Below are 13,587 nucleotides of genomic sequence, written 5' to 3'. Positions count from 1 at the left end.
TTGTGGGAAATATAAAGGGAAAGATGTGATGAAGAAAAAGATAAGAGAAATGAAATGATTTCTCTTTAATTACTCTATTTTCTCTCTATGTATATATGCAAATATGCATACATATTGTGAATACACACACACATACATATATATATATACACACACATATATATATAACTTTGTTAGTTTCCTAAGATGCCTATTTATTCCACTGTCAGAAAAACATTATAATTTATTGATGTCAGCAAATAAGTTATATAGGTAGTGACCTAGGAAGTAATTTTGCTATTATAAAAGGGCTTCCCTGGTGGCTCAGACCATTAAAGAATCTGCCTGCAATGTGAGAGACCAGAGTTTCATCCCTGGGTTGGGAGGATCCCATGGAGAAGGGAATGGTAATGCATTTTAGCATTCTTGCCTGGAGGATTTCATGAACAGAGAATTCTGGTGGCTTACAGTCCATAGGGTTGTAAGAAATGGACACGAATGAGTGACTAACACTTAAATATATATATATATATATATATATATATATATTCATCAAATAGATCAAAATAATACATAAGAATATTTCAGACAATAAGGTATACATCTTATTCATGAAGAGAAGATTCAAGAGCAAGGACTTTAATTATCTGTATATAAGGATTCTATAGTTACAACACCATATATCCTATTAATGTACTGAAAACAAAAAGAATGGAAAAAGCAAATACTAATATTCCTAAGGGACTCAAGAAAGACAAGGCAGAATTTGTGACAGGGAAATTAAAATAAGAAAACAGGAGTCTGTACCTTGGTAACCATGATGCCAAACCTATTGGGAGAAAGTTAGCTGATCATTGCAGTTAATCTACTGAAACTATGTAAGGTGACAAATGCCACAGTCACTCCGAGGTCCTGAGAATTAAGGCAAACACTGCTCAATATTCATGGCCACACATCAGCTCACGTCACCACATATCCCATGAAGGTGGTAGCAATAATCCTGCTCTTGACAAACACATTTCCTCACACTTACATTCTTATTCTTTGAATCATGGTTTTAAACCAGGTTTATATAAACCCATGAAATATGAAAGAATGAAGGATATGAATTATGAAATATGAAAGAAAGAATGAAGAGACAGAGCCAAAGCAAAAACAACACCCAGTTGTGGATGTGACTGGTGATGGAAGCAAGGTCCAATGCTGTAAAGAGCAATATTGTATAGGAACCTAGAATGTTACGTCCATGAATCAAAGCAAATTGGAAATGATCAAACAGGAGATGGAGAGTGAACGTAGACATTTTAGGAATCAGCAAACTAAAATGGACTGGAATGGGTGAATTTAACTCAGATGACCATTATATCCACTACTGTGGGCAAGAATCCCTCAGAAGAAATGGAGTAGCCATCATAGTCAACAAAAGAGTCTGAAATGCAGTACTTGGATGCAGTCTTAAAAATGACAGAATGATCTCTGTTTGTTTCCAAGGAAAACCATTCAATATCACAGTAATCCAAGTCTATGCCCCGACCAGTAACGCTGAAAAAGCTGAAGTTGAAAGGTTCTATGAAGACCTTCTAGAATTAATACCCCAAAAAGATGTCCTTTTCATTATAGGGGACTGGAATGCAAAAGTAGGAAGTCAAGAAACACCTGGAGTAACAGGCAAATTTGGCCTTGGAGTACAGAATGAAGCAGGGCAAAGGCTAATAGAGTTCTGCTAAGAGAACGCACTGGTCATAGCAAACACCCTCTTCCAATAACACAAGAGAAGACTCTACACATGGACATCACCAGATGGTCAACACCAAAATCAGATTGATTATATTCTTTGCAGCCAAAGATGGAGAAGCTCTATACAGTCAGCAAAAACAAGACCAGAAGCTGACTGTGGCTCAGATCATGAACTCCTTATTTGCAAATTCTGACTTAAATTGAAGAAAGTAGGGAAAAGCACTACACCGTTCAGGTATGACCAAAATCAAATCCCTAACAATTATACAGTGGAAGTGAGAAATAGATTTAAGGGACTAGATCTGATAGAGTGCCTGATGAATTACAGATGGAGGTTCATGACATTGTACAGAAGACAGAAGACAGAAGACAGAAGACAGAAGACAGGGATAAAGAACATCCCCAAGAAAAAGAAATGCAAAAGAAGCAGAATGGCTGTTTGAGGAGGCCTCAGCAATAGCTATGAAAAGAAGAGAAGAAAAAAGCAAAGGAGAAAAGGAAAGATATACCCATTTGAATGCAGAATTCCAAAGAATAGCAAGAAGAGATAAGAAAGCCTTCCTCAGTGATCAGTGCAAAGAAATAGAAGGAAAAAAATAGAATGGGAAAGACTAGAGATTTCTTCAAGAAACTTAGATATACCAAGGGAACATTTCATGCAAAGATGGGCTCGATAAAGGACAGAAATGGTATGGAAGCAGAAAATATTAAGACGAGGTGGCAAGGATACACAGATGAACTGTGCAGAAAAGACCTTCATGACCCAGATAATCACGACAGTGTGATCACTCACCTAGAGACAGACATCCTAGAGTGTGAAGTCAAGTGGGCCTTAGGAAGCATCACTACAAACAAAGCTATTGGAGGTGATGGGATTCCAGTTGAGCTATTTCAAATCCTGAAAAATGATGCTGTGAATGTACAGCACTCAATATGCCAGCAAATTTAGATAACTCAGCAGTGGCCACAGGACTGGAAAAGGTCAGTTTTCATTCCAATCCCAAAGAAAGGCAATGTCAAAGAATGCTTAGACTACCTCACAATTGCACTCAACTCACACACTAGTAAAGTAATGCTCAAAATTCTTCAAGCGAGGCTTCAACAATACGTGAACTGTGATCTTCCAGATGTTCAACCTGGTTTTAGAAAAGGCAGAGGAACCAGAGATCAAATTGCCAACATCCACTGGATCATGGAAAAAGCAAGAGAGTTCCAGAAAAACATGTATTTCTGCTTTATTGACTATGCCAAAGCCTTTGACTGTGTGGATCACAATAAACTGTGGAAAATTCAAGAGATGGGAATACCAGCGCACCTGACCTGCCTCTTGAGAAATCTGTATGCAGATCAGGAAGCAACAGTTAGAACTAGACATGGAACAACAGACTGGTTCTGAATCGGGAAAGGAGTACGTCAAGGCTGTATATTGTCACCCTGCTTATTTCACTTATATACAGAGTACATCATGAGAAACGCTGGGCTGGAGGAAGCACAAGCTGGAGTCAAGATTGTTGGGAGAAATATCAATAACCTTGAATACGCAGATGGCACCAGCTTTATGGCAGAAAGTGAAGAAGAACTAAAGAGCCTCTTGGAAAGTGGAAGAGGAGAGTGAAAAGTTGGCTTAAAGCTCAATATTCAGAAAACAAAGATCATGACATCTGTTCCCATCAGTTCATGGCAAATGGAGAAACATGGAAACAGTGTCAGACTTTATTTTTTGGGGCTCCAAAATCACTGCAGATGGTGACTGCAGCCATGAAATGAAAGATACTTACTCCTTGGAAGAAAAATTATGACCAACCTAGACAGCATATTAAAAAGCAGAGACATTACTTTGCCAACAAAGGTCTGTCTAGTCAAGGCTATGGACTATAAAGAAAGCTGAGCACCAAAGAAATGATGCTTTTGAACTGTAGTGTTGGAGAAGATTCTTGAGAGTCCCTTGGACTGCAAGGAGATCCAACCAGCCTTAAAGGCAATCAGCCCTGAATGTTCATTGGAAGGACTAATGTTGAAGCTGAAACTCCGATACTTTGGGCCCCTGATGCAAAGTGCTGACTCACTGCAAAAGGCCCTGATGCTGGGAAAGTTTGAAGGCAAGAGGAGAAGGGGACAACAGAGAATGAGATGGTTGGATGGTATCACCGACTCAATGGACATGAATTTGAGTCAACTCCAGGAGCTGTGATGGACAGGGAGGCCTGGCGTGCTGCAGTCCCTGGAGTTGCAAAGACTCAGACACGACTGAGCAACTGAACTGAACTGACAAAATATGAATTTTACACCTTACATTTTTATCCCTCTCACAAGTTGAGTGGGCATTCTCTCCTCAATATGAAAGACACTTAGCATATCCAAAGTGTTTCTGCTATTTCCTGGAATTTCTGGTTTCAGGAAAACTAGGTAAAGATGCAAACAATTAACCATTTTATTCTTTTAGGCAACTCCAAATCCATGGCATGGGAGAATAGACTTAATGGCTTATGCTAAAATGCTATCATGTTTCTGACTCTAAAAATCGCCCATATGAATTTGCTTTCCAATATTTGATGCTATATTCACATTTACTGTTCTCTAATCTTTCTTATTCTTTGCTCTTTTCCCCCCGGAATCCACTTAAGTAGCAGAATTAGTCCCTTTTTATTTTCTGGCTTTCAGGTCATATTCTATGAGCAAGTTGAATACATATAATCACTAGGCTAGCATTTTGAATATAGTGAAATATTTCTTCCAGAAGGCAGATTTTAATTATGATTCTATTTAAAGGCTATCAGTAACATGGTAAAATTTATATTCACTATTCTTCTCTAAAATAGTAGGGACTTATAATTTTTTTTCTTAAATCTGTTTTATTATTTCCTTTGAAAGATGTGTTAAAAATATTCAAACGCTACTGATAACTCCTACCCAAAATAATTATATTACTTTGTTGAAAATTACTATTACTATTTAATCCACAGTTGATGAGTTACTATGATTATGACTGAATCTCTCTTTCTCTCTTTTTTTAATGTATAACTTCCACTCACCAGGAACACAAGAACAAGCAGTGCCATATGCACTCTCTGAGACAGACTTATCAAGCATTGAATCAAAATTTCCCCTTCTCCTTCTAAATTAACTGAATTGAATAGAACCAGAGATCAGAAATAATAGATTTAAACTAAAGCTAAAATGTCACAGTTTCTGTTAATAATCATTTGCATGCTGTGTTATTGAAAGCAATACCATCTTCACACAATTCCACTCTCTATCAATGAACTCAGAGCAATTTTGATAATAGTTAACTGACAGAGAACCAAGAACTCTTCTGAGCAACCATCAGCTCATTTAATTCCCTCCTCAACCCTGCGAGGAAGTAAAACTGTTATCTTCATTACACAGATGAGGAAACGGAGACCCTAAGGTTAACTTTAAGGTTAACCCTAATGTGAACTTCCAGATGTTCAAGCTGGATTTAGAAAAGGCAGAGGAACTGGATATTAAACTGCCAGCATCCGTTCCATCATTGAGAAAGCAAGAGAGTTCCAGAAAAACATCTACTTCTGCTTTATTGATTATGCCAAAGCCTTTGACTGTGTGGATCACAACAAACTCTGGAAAATTCTTCAAGAGATGAGAATACCAGACCATCTACCTGCTTCCTGAGAAATCTGAATGCAGGTCAAGAAGCAACAGTTAAAACTGGATGTGAAACAACAGACTGGTTCCAAATCAGGAAAGGAGTACGTTAAGGCTGTATATTGTTACCGTGCTTTTTTAATTTATATGCAGAGTACATCATGCGAAATGCTAGGCTGGACGAAGCACAAGCTGGAGTCAAGATTGTTGGGAGAAATATCAATAACCTCAGATATGCAGATGACACCACCCTTATGGCAGAAAGTGAAGAACTAAAGAGCCTTGATGAAAGTGAAAGAGGACAGTGGAAAAGTTGGCTTAAAACTCAACATTCAGAAAACAATGATCATGGCATCTGGTCCCATCACTTCATGCCAAATAGATGGGGAAACAATGGAAACAGTGACAGACTTTATTTTTTTGGACTCCAAAATCACTGCAGATGGTGACTGCAGCCATGAAATTAAAAGACGCTTGCTCCTTGGAAGAAAAGCTATGACCAACCTAGATAGCATATTAAAAAGCAGAGACATTACTTTGCCAACAAAGGTCTGTCTAGTCAAGGCTATGGTTTTTCCAGTAGTCATGTACGGATGTGAGAGTTGGACTATAAAGAAAGCTGAGTGCCAAAGAATTGATGCTTTTGAACTGTGGTGTTGGAGAAGAGTCTTGAGAGTCCCTTGGACTGCAAGGAGATCCAACCAGTCCATCCTAAAGGAAATCAGTCCTTAATATTCATTGGAAGGACGGATGCTAAAGTTGAAACTCCAATACTTTGGCAGCCTCATGCAAAGAGTTGACTCATTAGAAAAGACCTTGATGCTGGGAAAGACTGAAGGCAGAAGGAGAAGGGGATGACAGAGGATAAGATGTTTGGATGGCATCACTGATTTGATAGACATGAGTTTGAGCAAGCTCTGGGAGTTGGTGATGGACAAGGAAGCCTGGCATATAGCAGCCCATGGGGTCTAAAGAGTCAGAAATGACTGAGTGACTGAACTGTACTGAAAATTAACTAAATTGCCTAAGATTACCTAGGTGATGACCGAGGTGGGTGTTTCAAGTGCTTTCTCCTACATAATATCTACAAACAAGCGTCTACGTACTTTACATGCAACAGACAAAATTGAAGTCATAAGGAAACAGAGAGAGGGCTAAATAGATTGACCAACTGTCCCAGTTTGCCCAGGACTGAGGGGTTTCCTGGGATGGGCAACCTTCAGCGCTAAAATCAGACAGGTCTTGAGCACACTGGGAAATAGGGGTCACCCAAAAAGAATCTAATAAATGTGAGGTCAGCAAAATTACAGGTTTGAACCCTGAGTTGAAAAGAGCCCCTGGAGGGGGAAATGGCAACCCACTCCAGTTTTCTTGTCTGAGAAATCCCATGGACAGAAGAGCCTGGCAGGCCACAGTCTATGGGGTCACAAAGCATTGGACAAGACTGAGTGACTAGCACTTTCAACAAAATGATGATAGTCAGTACTGTAGCCTGTTGATGTATGTTCTTATCTTATCTTATCCCTTATCTTATGTTAAAGGATAATGTCTTATCCCTCATGAAATATCACTCTGATTCTCTCAGGTGATGACCATGTTACTAATTTATCTGAGAGAAATGGAAGTGATCATAGTAAAACCTCTCCTTCTATCAAACATCTCACTGTAATATTTGTATAATATATGTCTGAATATTGGTAGAACAGATGGACTGTGTATACATCTAATGCCAATCTTCTCTTGCCGTACTGAGCATACTCAACTCTTTTCCTACTAAAAATGTTGACTATAGCCATGGATTGGAAAACTCAATATTATCATGGGTGAAGAGGAAGAAGTTTTCCTCTACTCTTCTAGATTCTTCTGGCTGGTTGAAGAATTCAATTGACATGAGACAGATTAACAGGAGAAAATCAAATAAAAGATTAATAACATGTCTAGCGCTGCACAGGCACAGGAGGGCCTAGAGGAGCTGTCCCACGTTGCAGGTCAGGAACGGTGGTGGTAAGGAGATAACCCTCATCCAAGGTAAGGAGCAGCGGCTATGCTTTGCTGGATCAGCCGTGAAGAGATACCCCACGCCTAAGGTAAGAGAAACCCAAGTAAGATGGTAGGTGTTGCAAGAGGGCATCAGAAGGCAGACACACTGAAACCATAGTCACAGAGAACTAGTCAATCTAATCACACTAGGACCACAGCCTTGTCCAACTCAATGAAACCAAGCCATGCCTGCGGGGCAACCCAAGATGGGCAGGTAATGGTGGAGAGGTCTGATAAAATACGGTCCACTGGAGAAGGGAATGGCAAGCCACTTCAGTATTCTTGCCTTGAGAACCCCATGAACAGTATGAAAAGGCAAAATGATAGGATACTAAAAGAGGAACTCCCCAGGTCATTAGGTACCCAATATGCTACTGGAGATCAGTGGAGAAATAACTACAGAAAGAATGAAGGGATGGAGCCAAAGCAAAAACAATACCCAGTTGTGGATGTGACTGGTGATAGAAGTAAGATCTGATGCTGTACAGAGCAATATTGCATAGGAACCTGGAATGTCAGGTCCATGAATCAAGGCAAATTGGAAGTGGTCAAACAACAGATGGCAAGGGTGAACATTGACATTCGAGGAATCAGTGAACTAAAATGGACTGGAATGGGTGAATTTAACTCAGATGACCATTATATCTACTACTGCGGGCAGGAATCCCTCAGAAGAAATGGAGTAGCCATCATGGTCAACAAAAGAGTCCAAAATGCAGTACTTGGATGCAATCTCAAAAATGACAGAATGATATCTGTTCGTCTCCAAGGCAAACCATTCAATATCACAGTTATCCAAGTCTATGCCCCAACCAGTAACGCTGAAGAAACTGAAGTTGAACAGTTTTATGAAGACCTACAAGACCTTTTAGAACTAACACCCAAAAAGGATGTCCTTTTCATTATAGGGGACTGGAATACAATAGTAGGAAGCCAAGAAACACCTGGAGTAACAGGCAAATTTGGCCTTTGAATGCAGAATGAAGCAGGGCAAAGACTAATAGAGTTTAGCCAAGAGAATGCACTGGTCATAGCAAACACCCTCTTCCAACAACACAAGAGAAGACTCTACACATGGACATCACCAGATGGTCAACACCAAAATCAGATTGATTATATTTTTTGCAGCCAAAGATGGAGAAGCTCTTTACAATCAACAAAAGCAAGACCAGCAGCTGACTGTGGCTCAGATCATGAACTCCTTATTGCCAAATTCAGACTTAAATTGAAGAAAGTAGGGAAAACCGCTAGACCATGAAGGTATGACCTAAATCAAATCCCTTATGATTATACAGTGGAAGTGAGAAATAGATTTAAGGGCCTAGATCTGATAGATAGAGTGCCTGATGAACTATGGACAGAGGTTCGTGACATTGTACAGGAGACAGGGATCAAAACCATCCCCATGGAAAAGAAATGCAAAAAAGCAAAATGGTTATCTGGGGAGGCCTTGCAAATAGCTGTGAAAAGAAGAGAGGAGAAAAGCAAAGGAGAAAAGGAAAGATATAAGCATCTGAATGCAGAGTTCCAAAGAATAGCAAGGAGAGATAAGAAAGCCTTCTTCAGTGATCAATGCAAAGAAATAGAGGAAAACAACAGAATGGGAAAGACTAGAGATCTCTTTAAGAAAATTAGAGATACCAAGGGAACATTTCATGCAAAGATGGGCTCGATAAAGGACAGAAATGGTAGGGACCTAACAGAAGCAGAAGATATTAAAAAGAGTTGGCAAGAATACACAAAAGAACTGTACAAAAAAGATCTTCATGACCCAGATAATCATGATGATGTGATCACTCATCTAGAGCCAGACATCTTGGAATGTGAAGTCAAGTGGGATTTAGAAAGTATCATTACGAACAAAGCTAGAGGAGGTAATGGAATTCCAGTTGAGCTGCTTCAAATCCTGAAAGATGATGCTGTGAAAGTGCTGCAGTCAATATGCCAGCAAATTTGGAAAACTCAGCAGTGGCCACAGGACTGGAAAAGGTCAGTTTTCATTCCAATCCCAAAGAAAGGTATTGCCAAAGAATGCTCAAACTACCGCACAATTGCACTCATCTCACATGCTAGTAAAGTAATGCTCAAAATTCTCCAAGCCAGACTTCATCAATACGTGAACTGTGAACTCCCTGGTGTTCAAGCTGGTTTTAGAAAAAGCAGAGGAACCAGAGATCAAATTGCCAACACCCGCTGGATCATGGAAAAAGCAAGAGAGTTCCAGAAAAACATCTATTTCTGCTTTCTTGACTATGCCAAAGCCTTTGACTGTGTGGATCACCATAAACTGTGGAAAATTCTGAAAGAGATGGGAATACCAGACCACGTAACCTCCCTCTTGAGAGATCTGTATGCAGGTAAGGAAGCAACAATTAGAACTGGACATGGATCAACAGACTGGTTCCAAATAGGAAAAGGAGTACGTCAAGGCTGTATATTGTCACCGTGCTTATTTAACTTCTATGCAGAGTACATCATGAGAAACGCTGGACTGGAATAAACACAAGCTGGAATCAAGATTGCCGGGAGAAATATCAATAACCTCAGATATGCAGATGACACCACCCTTATGGCAGAAAGTGAAGAGGAGCTAAAAAGCCTCTTGATGAAAGTGAAAGAGGAGAGTGAAAAAGTTGGCTTAAAGCTCAACATTCAGAATATGAAGATCATGGCATCTGGTCCGATCACTTCATGGGAAATAGATGGGGAAACATGGAAACAGTGTCAGACTTTCTTTTTTTGTGCTCCAAAGTTACTGCAGATGGTGACTGTGGCCATGAAACTAAAAGATGCTTACTCCTTGGAAGAAAAGTTATGACCAACCTAGATAGTATATTCAAAAGAAGAGACATTATTTGCTGACTAATGTCCGTCTAGTCAAGGCTATGGTTTTTCCTGTGGTCATGTATGGATGTGAGAGTTGGACTGTGAAGAAGGCTGAGCGCCGAAGAATTGATGCTTGGAGAAGACTCTTGAGAGTCCTTTGGACTACAAGGAGTTCCAACCAGTCCATTCTGAAGGAGATCAGCCCTGGGATTTCTTTGGAAGGAATGATGCTAAAGCTGAAGCTCCAGTACTTTGGCCACCTCATGCGAATTGTTGACTCATTGGAGAAAACTCTGATGCTGGGAGGGATTGGGGGCAGGAGGAGAAGGGGACAATAGAGGATGAGATGGCTGGATGGCATCACGGACTCAATGGACGTGAGTCTGAGTGAACTCCGGGAGATGGTGATGGACAGGGAGGCCTGGTGTGCTGCGATTCATGGGGTCGCAAAGAGTCGGACACGACTGAGCAACTGAACTGAACTGAACTGTACATATCTAGCTGGGAGACATCCAGGAGAATGGAGTAACTCATCAAAATGGGTGAAACCCTCACTTAGACACCAACTTCAGCTATAGACCAAAGAAGATACTGGGGGTAATAGTACAGGGTTCCAAAGAGGAGGAAGGCAATTCATATGGAGATGGAAAAGCAAATGTTTGGTAAACAAATGTTTCCTGGGCCAGGCAGAGACCAAGAGAAGGTAGGTTTCCTTCACCTACTCCTCAAGCAGATTGTTTGCAGAGATCTGTATTTTGGGAACAGGCCCTTTAGCTAAAATCTTTGGGGCAGTTAAGGGAGACTAGAAATGCACACCAAATTAGCATCAGAACAATTCAGGATGACTCTCCTCAAAAAGAATAATTTCTTATCTGACAAAATGGAGCAGACACAATGGTGTAGTACCACAGACTTAAAGTTCACATAGACTTGTGTCTAAATTCCAGCTTTATTGTTGGTTTGCTGTACATCTTTGGAAAAATTACCTTTAATCTTGGTGAAGCTCATTTTACCTATATGCAAAAATGGGAATAATTACATTGAATTCATAAGGAGCCAGTGCTGCTGTTGTTCAGTTGCTAAGTCATGTCCAGTTCTTTGTGACTGTGTGGACTGCAGAACGCCAAGCTTCCCTGTCCTTCACCATCTCTTGGAGTTTGCTCAAATTCATGTCCATTGAGTCAGTGATGCTATCTAATCATTTCATCCTCTGTTGCCCTCATCTCCTTTTGTCTCCAATCTTTCCCAGCATCAGGGTTAAAAAGCTATATATCACAGCACATCGCATAGAGTAGACAAATGGACTTATAGAGACAATTTTATTATTTGTAATCATTCCATTCAATTGTCCCTACTGGCACAGTCAACATACATGATTTAAAAAATTAAGTTTCCCTCCACCGGGATTTTCAGCAACCCTTTATTCTAGTAAGATATGTTTATCTATTTAGCTATCTATCCCCTATTAATTGACTCTCTAGCTCAAAATGACTTAAAAAGTTATCTTTAATATATTTAAAATATGAGCATTTCTATTGAATATTGAAATGTACACAGAGATTCCTCATATGAGGTGTTATCAAGTAACATGATAGATTTGAAATAATAAAACAGATTTCTGCATGTAGTTGGGGAATTAATCTTACTGTTTTGGGAACATGGTTTGTATAACATGGAGAGATAATTCTGCTATTCTACATCCTACTGGGGAACTATAAAGTAATTCTAATGTGTTTTTTATAGTCTAAATATATTAAATTCTATATTCATAGATGCCTCAATTTTTAATTCTCTCATTTATGCAAGGGATTTGTGTGATAAAATTATATCAAGCTATATTTCATAAACCAAAGCATTATAGGTTTGGAATTTATTTTAACAATTATCTATTCTATACTGAGGCATCTTTGGGGAGTGAGTCTGTTTACAAGTTATACATGTTATGGAAATAAACTGGCAAATTTGTTTGCTGCCGTAAGAATCACCGACAGCCTCCAACTTACAAATAGCAAACTATTCACATGCCTTCTCCCCAGGCTTCTCTATCACAAAATCCTCTGCTCTGGGATTGGCAAGAAAGTTCCATAGCTGGCCAAGAGCCAACACTCCTCCACTCAGCTGGGTATTCCAGAAGCAGACCCAAAGGCAACGACTAATGCAAAAATGATTTGCTAGAAAGAATTTCTGGGAAATTAGCTAGGCGAGGGGGAAAGAAGCACTGGATTGGGGAGAGAGCAAAAAACAGGGCCACAGTAGCAAGCAAAGCCCCATGGGAGGTAGCTGACTAAATCCTACAGAAGAGTCTGAACCACAGAGCTGATGATAATTGACAGTAAGGGAGCTCCAGCACCATACCAGTGGGTTAAATACCTCCTGGCAGGGAAGGGGAAGAGGGATGGTAAATTTCCAGGCAGTTCCAGCTCTCCCTGCACCAAGCTAAGCAGGTTTGGTAGCTTGAGGTGTTGGTGGCGGGGATTTACTTGCTAAGTCTTAGGAGATTCTTTGAGACCCCATGGGCTATAGCCCGCCAGGCTGCTCTGTCCATGGGATTTTCCAGGCAACAATACTGGAATGGGTTATCATGAGAACAACCCTCAAAACAAAGAGATACAGGTGATGATAGCTGGGAGTGAAAGCATGTGTTAGACCAGACAAAGGGTAAAGGGCACAGAAATGCTAAAATCATCCCAGGGTACGTGTGCACCATACTGGCGACATCTGCTACAATAGCTCAATTCTTTGTTAAAAAATTCTGATTTCTTTTGGAGAGTGCCAATGTATATAGCCCTGGTTCATCAGGGCCTGGATGACAACTGGTCTGTTATGTTTAGGGCACTTCTGTCTCCACTGCCTTTGACTGATCGAAGTATGACCATGAGTCCCTTATCTAGTAAACAGAAAATCTACTTTTGGCCTCCAGGAATGTGGTTTCTTCCTGAAAATGTCTAATCTTTCCTTCTTCATTTTCTGTTTTTGATAGTGTCACTTGAGACTGTGATGCTTGGAGCTACTGCAGTCATCAAATGTCTATCAGTGAAGGACAAGAGTGTGGGTAGCAGAAGACACCGTGGAATCACAGAATCAACCAAGGACTGCCAACTTCTGGACATCTGGTCAAATAAACAATAAATGCCTTTCTGATTTAAGTCCAAGGTGACCCATCTAGAGTATGTGTACCTTTGGCTCAGGAGAACACTGCCCCACAATAGAAAGCATGAATTATACAAAGGCACTGATTTCTAAGTTTTCTACTTGCACAGTCTTTCTGAAAATGAATCAAAGAAAGGCACACATGTGATGGAGATGCTGGTTCTTTTCCTCCTCCCCTTTCACAACTTCCACTGGCCCTTGGAAAAGATAGAAACTGGCACTCTACCCCTA

This window comes from Capra hircus (assembly GCF_001704415.2).
Source record: "Capra hircus breed San Clemente chromosome X unlocalized genomic scaffold, ASM170441v1, whole genome shotgun sequence".
NCBI classification, from domain to species: domain Eukaryota; kingdom Metazoa; phylum Chordata; class Mammalia; order Artiodactyla; family Bovidae; genus Capra; species Capra hircus.
The sequence above is the reverse complement of the archived record's forward strand: the minus strand, read 5'-3'. Positions refer to the sequence as shown.